This window comes from Cyanistes caeruleus, chromosome 1, assembly GCF_971803275.1.
Source record: "Cyanistes caeruleus chromosome 1, bCyaCae1.hap1.1, whole genome shotgun sequence".
Lineage (NCBI taxonomy): Eukaryota > Metazoa > Chordata > Aves > Passeriformes > Paridae > Cyanistes > Cyanistes caeruleus.
In genome coordinates, this window is record NC_141701.1 from 87,939,443 (window position 1) to 87,950,609 (window position 11,167).

The 11,167-nt window shown below is 41.4% G+C and overlaps 1 long non-coding RNA gene across 1 annotated transcript; it reads right to left on the reverse strand.

Annotated features, from left to right (window-relative positions):
- Positions 1–427: 427 nt before the first annotated feature.
- On the reverse strand, positions 428–5,068 carry LOC147655711 (uncharacterized). Its single transcript, XR_015290334.1, has 2 exons — positions 4,414–5,068; positions 428–3,991 (listed from the first exon to the last, which is right to left on the reverse strand). It is a non-coding gene; the product is annotated as an uncharacterized LOC147655711 (long non-coding RNA).
- Positions 5,069–11,167: the final 6,099 nt, after the last annotated feature.

Consider the following 11,167-nt stretch of genomic DNA (forward strand, 5'->3'; position numbering starts at 1 on the left):
TATATCAAAAGGAGATAAGGATTAAAAATACTAACGGTGTCTAACTGAGTATATTCCAGTCTGTTTCCCCATGGAAAAAAAGAGTTTGTAAAGATTAGGAACAAGACTGTATTGCTTGGAACATGAGGACCTATGACCTTGACCACGGTCATGGCATTCTGGCTGAGCTCCAGCTGTCCTCAGAGGGTGCCTGGCTTCAGCAGAACATGCAGAATAGGATTGGTCATTGACACAATTTAACCAGTCACTTCTTATTAGCAATTGTCTTTCATTAGAACTATATAAAACACGAAGAGATGCTTTCATCACTATGTCCTGAATTTACATTCTATCTGTACATCTGTTTTTTCTTCAGATTGTTTCTCCCATTGCTACTACTTCTACACTAAAGAAGAAACTCCAAAGTTGCTCCACATTTTGTAGACTGTTTTTAATTTTTTTTTCCAAAAATAGGCTTTCATTTCTGTACGAAAATTTGCTAAGTTATTGAGTATTTGGCAGATATTTTGCATTTTGATAATTATTGGTCATTCACATAGAGATGTCATGTGGAGACTGCCTTACAAATGGGTGATTTTAGTTGCCAGTATCATTTAAGAGGTACCTTTCATTTACTCTGAAAAACTGCATTGCATTCAAAATACCTACAGATCCCTATAAATAACTCTAGAAACTTTTAAATGAATAACATTCAAAGCAGGACTTTGCTATATCCCGATTTTTCTGTAAAATATGCACATCACATCATTCCATTAAGAATACATCATATGTATAGGCAAAATTGCTTCTAAAAAAAATTTTAAAATGTAAAAAAAAAAAGGTTGGAATCTCTATTTGTAATAATCACTCGAGTTTTTTTGTCTTGATACCATACTGAATTATTTCATCATCTTGGAAAGCCCACTCCGTGTGTCCTTCTTGAAGTTTACCTTATTTAAATACATGGAAACAGAGACACATACTCACACATGTTTTGTTGCTAAATTTCATTCACGTGAATGAATGGAGGTGGCACTTTAGTAAAAAGCATTAAAAATGTGTTCACCTTCACTGCACCCCTTGTATTTATTCCCCATCATTAAAATGTGTGAGGTGGATGGTAAAATGGATTTGCAAATCTGTTATTTCTCCTTGGTATTGTAGCCTCAGATCCCATTATTAGTTTCAGAATATGAGGTAGGCTGAAGACAGACATTATTTAATGGTCAAGAGTCAATAGTCCATTTGAGAGAAAATCACAAAGGCCACAGACATACTTTCCAGCACATAACACTCCCTGGTCTTTAACTTTTCTGGACTTGAAGCAAGCTTAACCACCAACATTTGTACAGTTTGCTACAGTTTACCTGCTGTTACTTGCATTCATAATGCTGGGAAGTATTTCCAAGTACCTTCTGTTCAACCATCTTCCAAAAGAAGATGTCACAGCTTTATCAGCTATTAATGAGATATTTACTAGTCTCTTGCCTGCTTATGTCCTTCATCTACTATGTTCATGCATCAATCCTACTGGATGTTAATAGATGAGACCAGAGATGAATATTTTCATGCATGTCTCCTGCTTCTTACTGCTGATACTTCATTACCCTTCACACAGCCACTGCAGAGCTTCCATTAATGCTACACTTTCATTGCTTGAGGTTGTGGCGTTATAGTACAGAGTACATACCAAGGAAAATGCAAACCAATTTGCTTCTAGTGGAGTTTAGAAGGGCCTCTTGTTAGAGCTGGGATGCCTGCAGTGAAGTGATGCCAAGCCCTCTGCCTTACCAGCTGTATGTGTACCTGAATACTGTGGAAAACTATCCTCAGTGAAGAACAGAGTCTGATCTTCTCCAGAAGGAAGGCTTTGATACCACAGAGGGTGGTATTGACACCACAGGAGTGATTGGAATTACTGCTTATGTACGTGATCAGCTCCAGGAAGAAAGTTTGTTCCCTTTTTTGCAAGCACTTCTGTATTTACATGCAAGAGAACATCTGGGCCCAAAAGCTTTGACCCAGCACTACTGACGCAATGCACTGTACATTTCAGATACACTCCCATTAAGACTCCCCTGAAATGCACAGGGTTCTTTCTCCATTAGCCATCAGGATAACTGGCCTGGCCTCTGCAACCTTCTCAAGTACTCCTGGAACAGAGGAATGGTAGCAAAACAGTCTTCCACTGGGTGGCTTGTGGGAAAAATTGGTGGGTACTAGGACAGTAGAAAGTGAAGCGGGTAAACCTCTGAGGAACATATTCCAAGCTCTGCTCAACTGACAGCTGTTTTAACTGGCTTAACATTGAGTAAGAAGAAATGTTCCTAAAAAGGCCATAATTCCAAATAGATTCATTTTGATGATGGAATGGAAAAGTCAAGGGCTGTGTCAATTAGTTTCACTTCTGAAATGGACTATAAATACGGTTAGAAGATGTAGAGCAGAAGAGCAAACATTGGCCTTCTGTGGAAGTAAATTAATTTTGCTAGATTAAGACTTCCAGTAGAAACAGAAAAAAAAATCTGGTTATCCACATTCACTCTGGTTTCCATGATCAAATGCTTATTTTAATGAAGTTTTACACAGAGTGTGACACAATGCAGGTATTTATGATGGATGAAACTACAAGATGGGAGACACAAAAAAGTTGATTCATTTTGTCTCCAGTGCTTAAATATTCCTCCCATATCCAGATACACTGCATTAGAGTGATAATGTTGAAAGAATCAGAACTACATCTGTTTCTGGATTAAAAATTTTACGAAGTTTGGCAACAGTCAGCTTTTAAAATGAAAGTTTTTTAGAATTGGGGGAAGGTCATTTTGATCCTGGCCTAGGTCTAGTATCAGACAATATTCAAAACTTGAAGACTTGCGACTTTAAGCTTTGATCCATCCATTGCATAAACAGCCTAACACTTGTCCCTGAAGTGGCATTTGGAAAAGGTCCTACTATTCGGTGGAAAATATTCATTTTAAACATCTAAATCTAATTAATTTTAACATCTAAACTGTGATCTAAACATCACAGTGAAATCTGGAAAAGTATGATATAACTTTAAACAAGTTTTTTACCATCTCACTGTTTACTAGCAACATTTTCTCAAAGCTGTAGTGCATTTGCTATGAAAATGCATTACACAAAAGCATATTAAGATGATTAAAAAACGACTATGAAATAACATATTGCTTGCATTATTGACTTGCTTGTATACCTACTTGGTGATATCAGCTAGTTAGCTGCTTTAAAAAACATAAAAAGACACAAAACAACTACTTGTTCAAGTGACTGCAGAATATATTAGGACACCCTTTCATATTAAGGATGACTCTTCCTGCTTTCTGCCTCCCCACAGAAGGATGACTTTGCCTCCTAGTAAAGGCAATTGCGAAACCCCCACTAGGATGACTATGATTTACATTAAGTCCTAAATGTCGAATAGAAACTCTTTGATCCCTTTTTGCAAATTTTAGCCAAAGCTGCCAGGCACTGACATACCTGTCTGTGGGATTCTGATGTTTTTGAAGTTCATAGTCTGTGCATTGTGCTTTGATTTATGGAAGCTTAACTAAACCAGTCACAGTCTGCCAGGAACTGCAAGTTTCTGGTTAGAATATGTACCTCATGACACGTAAATGCTTTCTGCTGAAAACGCTTTGATTCTTTTGCATTTTCTGAAGAGTCATCAACAGGCCTGAAAACCTGGCTAAAGTTCAGGGGCTATAATGAAAACTTCATCACAGCACCAGCTGTCACACAAGCTGAGACAGCATTTGGGACATACGCAAAGGATCCTTAACCTGACCTCCATCTCTTCTGCTCATGCACATATGTTGTAATGCCTCACACTTACTGTGGGAAAACCAAAGAGGCTTGGAATAGGAAAGAGTTTACCTGAAACCTGAAAAGATTTTAGAGGGGGTCCTTTAAGGAAAGTTACTTGTTCCGTGCAGCATTGTGATTCATTGATGAGCAGTTAAACCAGCCAGGAGGTCACCCTGGGCTCCCTCTGTAGTCAGCAGGCCAGTGGAAGAGAGTCGTTTTCCCCATGGAAGAGCAGAAGGCAAATTTTGGCATTAGCATCATATTATTATGTACCACAATCATATTAGCACATTGCACAGTACTAGCGTATTGACATTGTTAGTACATTAAAATTATATCAATATATCATTAACACAGCCTCTTTTTCACTCTGACCATAGGGAGTAGCAGGGGTAACTTGACCCTCAAGAAGTGCCCACATTTGGGGTACAAGAATAACCAAGTGTGTTATGTGCTAAAAATGGTGTCCTGGCAACTGGATGGCCCTTCTCAAATATGACTCATTGTAAAGGTAGGTCTGTGGCAAGAGGCAAGGGTAGCTTAGAGTATATCCTGAGCTACACTTTGACAATGGAGATTAAACAATCAGAATGAACAGCTGCATACCTGGCATTTCTATGGATTTCAAGGCTAGATAGCTGGTTCTCAGATCCCTAAAGTGGATCTGGGTTAAAAGCATCTCTCCAGTGGAATCAACCCGCTCAGGGCCAGGGCAGCCCTGCCATGTACGACAGGCTGGGAGCTGGGCAGCGCTCACTTCTTTCCAGGACAATGGCACTGTGTTCCTTCCTTTCATGCTCCAAAACAGATTCAGCCTGGTTGCATTAAACTCTTACGTTCATCTTCCATTCATTAGCTTCCCTTTCTTTATATTTGCTCTTCATTGTTCTGCTTTTACTTTGTTTCACTCCCCGTATAATTGAAATGTTTAACACTGTTCCTTCCTGTGGTCAGGACACATTCGCTTACGTCCGTGTCGCGCCCACCCCTGGCTGAGGCCGAATGGAAGCAATTAAAGCCAGGAACCACGATGTCCGTGTGCCGCCGCCCAGCCCCGAACGCGGCGGCGCCACCGACCTTTGCCGGGCCCCGCGGCCGGGCAGAAGGGCTCGGGGGGGGTCTTTCTGCTGAAATGAAGGGGCGATGTATTTACTTGTTTCGCGCCGTGTCCGTGTGCACGGGCAGGCGCCCGCAGCCCCACCTCGGCCCCGCCGCCCCGCTGAGGGGCCGCTGCCGCCGCCGCCACCGCCCGGTAGGTGGCGCTTCAACACCGCCCACCTGCGCGGGCCCGGCCCGGCCCGGCCCGGCCCGCTCGGGAGGACGGAATAAAATAAAATATTAAAGTAATAAATCGGATGAGCAAAGCTAACCACCGCTCCCCCCTGCGCGATCTCTTCTGAAGAGCGGAGCGGCAGCATGGGGCTGCAGCCCGCTGCCGGCGTGAGGACACCAGCGCCACGGTCCGGCTTGCCCGGCTGTCCGCCCCGGTGGGCTTTTGGCTTAAGGAAGAAGAAGGAAAAAAAAGCTTATTAAAATCACTCTAGTCGCGGGTCAGCGCGGCCTGGCAGAGCCTGCCCAGCTGCAGCACCGGTCACTGCTGCAGTCGGTGCCCGGGCATTAGAGGTTTTCACATCCCCTGGGATCACACGATGCCTGCAGCGGGGCTATGCTGGCACAAAACTGGCTCAGTGGAAAGGCGAAGATCTCCCTTTTGGGGATGAAAAGCTGCTGTCTTAGGGGAGGCTGCTGTGCTGTGGGTCTCCACCTGAAGCAGGGAAGAGTTAGGCACCAAGTAAAGTTAATGTGAGCCCCTTGCGTCCTCTTCCCAGAGCTCCCAACTCAGCTTCCCGACTGCCTCATACCATGCCCCGCAGTGCCTGCCTTTCACACAGGCTCTATCAGTCCCTCTCAGCGCAAATCAGGGCTGCAGTCTCCACTCAAGAAGCCAGGGCCTCGTCTGTCCTACTGGTTTTTGTTCCCTGACTATGAAAAGGGGCTACTGATGTTTTGCCTTCCCCGAAGTCAACCCCACTAAATAGCGTAGGACGGCCTTCTATCATGGTGATGAGAAAAGTAAGGGAAGGAAGCTATAGATTTTTAAAAAGCTCATTTTCTTCTTAGGGTGTGTTTGTTTTTAATTAAAAACAGAAGTTCATTAAAACGCACTGATAAAAATCAGGAGATGTATTTAGGGGTTTCTTTGTTATCCTGTATCAGTTCATACTGAATCTGCATGGTGAGGTAGTCAACTGCAAGATGTGTGAGGGATTTAAATCCTGAATATCCATGTTTTGGAAGCGGGCAGGAAAGATGTGAAACATTCAAGGTGTTTTGGTGTTTTTCAAATTACATTTGACAAGAGTCGCTATGCTCTTCAAGGAATTCGCAGTTCAGTGTCAAAAAATACTGTTTTGGTTCACTTCTTGAAAACCCTCTCCTGCAAGTAATGCAAGCAGTTGTCCCAAAATGATAGGATATTTCTGGAAAGAGAAAAGTGTTTTTGTTGAGACATCTGTGCTTCTGCTTTTGTATATTTTTACCATAAGCAGCTAGGATATTGGGAGGAGAGGGTGCTGGTATCACATCTTAGCTACTAGAATATTGACATCTCTTGCTTCATTGATTTTTTATTACAGTCCCAAGGTTAGAAATAATGATTGTCAGTGACAGCTTCTTTGCTGCTTGCTTCAGCTTCAAGTGGTAATTTCAAGCGTATTTTGTTTCAGATTATTTCTCTCCATCTACATAAACTCTCCACCTTTCTGTCTACAACAGGAATAAATAGTTTGTAAAAAGCCACCTCTTGAAAAGTTCAGGGCTGCGACACGCCAGCATGAAAGATAACACCAAACCAAGCTGCCTTTGTCACTACTACCGCTGCTGTCTTGGCATCTGTCGACAAAGAGCTGCTCCAATCTGGAGATCCCTGCTGGGGTGAGATATGGCCATGTCTCCAGCAACGGACCAGGCGACACCAGTGCCAGAACGCTGCGACCATCTGATGCAAGTCGCTCCTAATGAAAGTCCAGCATGGGGCTAAATGAGTTTCCTCCACTGCTGGGTGAGGGGCTAATGACAAAAGCCCTCCCTGGGCTCGCCACTGCTGTCAGTAGCTTTGTCGGGGCATATGGCAGTTGGCTAACTGCAGCTTGTGTGAGGTTTCCTCTCACCGTGTTACCTCTGGATTTGGCTGGAGGGCTCAGCTGACACTCCTCTGCCTGCTGCCCAAGTTGTGTGCGGGTGCGTGGGTGCTTGCCACGGCTAAAGGGAGGGGACTTGTGGGGCGCTATCAGTTTGGCACCCGGTGACTGCTGCTATTGCTGCTGGAGAAGAGCAGCTCACATGAAATCTGTACTGGGTTGCTGTAGAAAAGGCTAAAATTTGCCAGTTAGTGTGGTTAGCTGTCCTCCCTCAGACACAGACACCTCTGCTGCCCCAGTCGTGTGAGCTGAGGCATTCTGCATTTTTCAGTCACAGCATTCACAGGCTTGTAGTAGTAGTAGTAGTAGTAGTAGTAATAATAATAATAATAATAATAATAATAATAATAGTAATAGTAATAATAGTAATAATAATAATAACAATAATGAAAATAAGGAAGAAGAAGGCAGCGAAGTAAATAGGGCAGTTGTGGCCACAAGGTCCCTAAGCAGCTCACAAAATGTAATTTAAAATAATAAGAGGAAGAAAGTAGATTCTATCTTCTAGCAGTTGACCTTTCATTAGAGAAACCAGTGAGAAATTTGGAGAAGTAGATTGAAAAAACCCAAAAGACAAATGCACACATACATGCAAACACACGTACACACAGAGATCCTGCATGGGAAGTGTGATGAGTTAAAAAAATACCATTGTAGGGATCGGAGCTTGCTCGCTCACATTCTTATAGCAGTTTTTTCTACCTCAACTTTTTGTAGTTGATGTTAAATGTGAGACCTGTAATTTATTTTTTTTTTTCAAACATATCAGCAGCAGCATGTTCTCTGCACCTGTTGGTTTTATGATTTGCTTCTCACAACAATTCCTTTGCTGTTGAGACATGATTTGAATGACAGGCACTGCTGAATCAGCTTGTAAATAGAAATGGAGGTGGGTTCGATGCATTTTCCAAAATAACCTCCCTCTTCATGCCTTGTGTGCCTTGCTCCTTGCAAGGCATATTTTATTCCTCTGTATCTCTTGCCATTCAATTTCTCTGTTCTGTTTTAATATTCTTTCTATCTCTCACCAATATTTCCACATTCTTGTGGTGTTCTCTTCACACTACACTCCCCTGGGTTTGCTCCTCAACAAGATATCAACAATTTAGATAACAGCAGAGACATTCATAAGTGAAATGTTTAGTTAAAGCATAATAACCCTGCCCTTGAGATGCATTCATTGCAGGTCGAAACCATATAAGGCTTTTCTTAGACATCTTCAATTACAGGATAGTCACTGCTCTTGACTGACCACACTAACTCCATGGTGCTCTGGGATTAATAATTCCAATACTGAGTTAGACTGGCTTTTTGTCTCTAAGGACACAAAGCAGTTCAATGGAAGGCCATAATCTGAAGCATTATAAGAAACAAAACAAAACAAAATAAAACCCACAGTCCAACAAAACAAAACACAGCCTTACTTCTGCAATCTCTGTTCATTTTCTGTGGGTTAGAAACTCTACTCAGTAGAGTCCTGAGTAAGGATTTTGGCATGCTTTTGGATTTGTCAAGGATGTACTTGTTTAAACCTGTATGGCGCACTCTGTCTGTGCATCTCAAAGCACCTTAGGCCTGTTTATGATTTAGACTCTTAAGACCCCTGGCTGAGTAGGTTATGTCAAAGACTGGAAAACTTAGATATTGAGACTGTGGTCTTTAAGAAGTTTATTACTAAGATCACTTCCAAGATCTGTGCCTAAATGCTTGAGGCACTATTGGAAAAGGGGTTTACATGCCTTAGCAGATTTGCCCTGTTTCATAAGATTCTCGCTGGCTTATGGTCAATCTTGAAAGCCAGTGGGAGTTCTGGATAGGTCAGGGAGGTCACACAAAGGTCCATCTAATTGTATCAGATCGAAGCAAAGTACAGATGGAAGCCTGCTGCATTTTTCTGGCACACATTCCACATGCCTTTTAAAACTAAGATCTTTGGATTTAACAAACACACTTGATTACCAAGTGCTTCATGTGGGGTTCAGGTGATTCTTCTGTTGGTGGTATTACCTAAATGAATCAAATTTTAAAAGGAATTAAGTATTATTTAAAATATGTTGTGAATCACATGGGAAGCTCCATCAAGAATCAAAAGCATTATGTCCCATTTGTCATATTGCTGTGGTAAGGTATTCAAGAAATTAACTTTGCAATTTAACTGAAACAAAAAGGAATTTTATGTGAAAGCATTTTTTTTTTCCTGTTTTGCTGTTGACAGATCCATGTGTATCCAGTACAAATTTAAGGTATGCTGTGAGTGGCTTTTGCTCTCTCTTGGAAGCTATGGGAGAAACAACTGAGGGGCTATGTATCCTATGAGAGGTTCTCAGAGCAGGCAGGCCCAAACAAGTCTCTGCCTGCATGAGGGCAACCCTGAGCGCTACTGAAATGTGTGCAAGCCCAGCTGATGTTCTAGGGATTCCCAGGATGTCTGCTGCAACCTCCTCTCACTCCAGCCCTGTGTTTGCTGTGCTTATCACACAGCACTGCCTCACTGAAGGCTTCAGGTGTCCTGGTGCAGGGTGCATCCAGTGGAGGAGGAGCTAGGGTTGGTCTCCAGCTCCTGCCCAGGAGAGGCTGTTTCTAGGCAGCCTGAACCATCTGACAAAACACGCTGCTTACACAAATTGTGTATTTGAAAGACATTTGCAGGAAGGGGAGGGAAACTTTTCAAGTAAGCTTGGCCTGTTAGAGCAAGTTTATATAAAGATTATATGGCAATTAACTTCTTGACAACTGCGTTTCCTTGATGTGCCCTACATAAACAAAGTTACCTGAATGCAGAAAAATGAAAGTTACTTTTAGTGAACGTAATAAAAATGCCCTAAATGGTGTTGTGTAGTTTGCCCCATTCACTTAAAATCTCAGGTTTCGTTATGGAAAAGGCTTCCCAAAATACTCTTCACCTTTTCCATCCATGAAAGTTTCAGGGGGAATTTTAAATATAGACCCCACCTGATCCCCACTCCAGCTCCCCCAAACAATTTAAAAATACTCATTTCAAATGTACTTGCAGGCAAAATTTTTGTTCTAAGTCAATTTACCTCAAAACCTTTAATTTATGAAGCATCAGCTTTTCTTCTTCTCTCCACCTTTTGTACTTTTTTACCATTTTCTCAATACTTCAGGATATGTGGTAGCTTATTCACACTATTTCCCTTCTGCCTTCCAAATTCAAGAAAGGTTTGAAAATTGAACACAGGGGACATGTAAAAGGAATGAAGGGGAGGGGGGAACAATGATGACACACAGATGAAGATAAAAGAACTAAATCCACAACTTACCCTGTTTTTTGCAACTGTAACAAAGATAGTAAGAATAAAGAGTGGGGAAATTTTTGATTTAATGTGTTAATATTTTTCTTTTAAATCCATAAGTAAATACTTAAGTCAGAAAACAGAAATTTAATCTGATTTCAAAATTTCCAGTCTAAAATATTTGGAAATATATTCTTAATTAATTTTATTTCAGTAACTCTTTTCAATGAGATAACATTTTAGCTTTGAAAAAAGCCATTTGGTTTGACTTACTACTTGATTTGCATTATTCCAAAGGCTCCAACAAGGTGTGAAGCCATCATTTGTGGTCTCTGAGAGTGTGGTTCTTGGATTCTTTGGTGGTGGTCACATTTTCAGTATCCACAAACACTTATTTTTCCCTGAGAAGAAGACTAACTTGCCTATAAGATAATGAAGCCTTTTAAATGAAGAGCAAAAAGTTCGTTCATTTGAAGAAACAAGATGACAGAAATAGAAATACCAGGACTTTATATGGGATAATGCTTGGCTGAAAATGGTTTTTGTCTGGCTGGAAAGGGGAAGGAGCAAAAAGGTAGACTATGGATAAAGTGTGTGAAATTTTATAATTGTCCTGTGCTCTGGTATGTTACCAGCCACAGAATAGCTTATTCCACTGCTTATACTTTTTCCTGTGGCCTCAGTAAATCGCTTGACCTTTGTCCCTAAATTTCCTTATTCAACAATTGGGAATTTTAAAACTTAATTTTCTGCCTCAGAGAAGTGTTGTGAAATTTAACTAGGCAATGTCTACAAAAGGCTTTGAAGCCTCACAAAATAACTAGTTTGGATTTTTTTTTTAAGTGAGGAATATCCCAAATGCAGGGTGAAAAATATATAAATAATATAAATATACAAAACATTCTC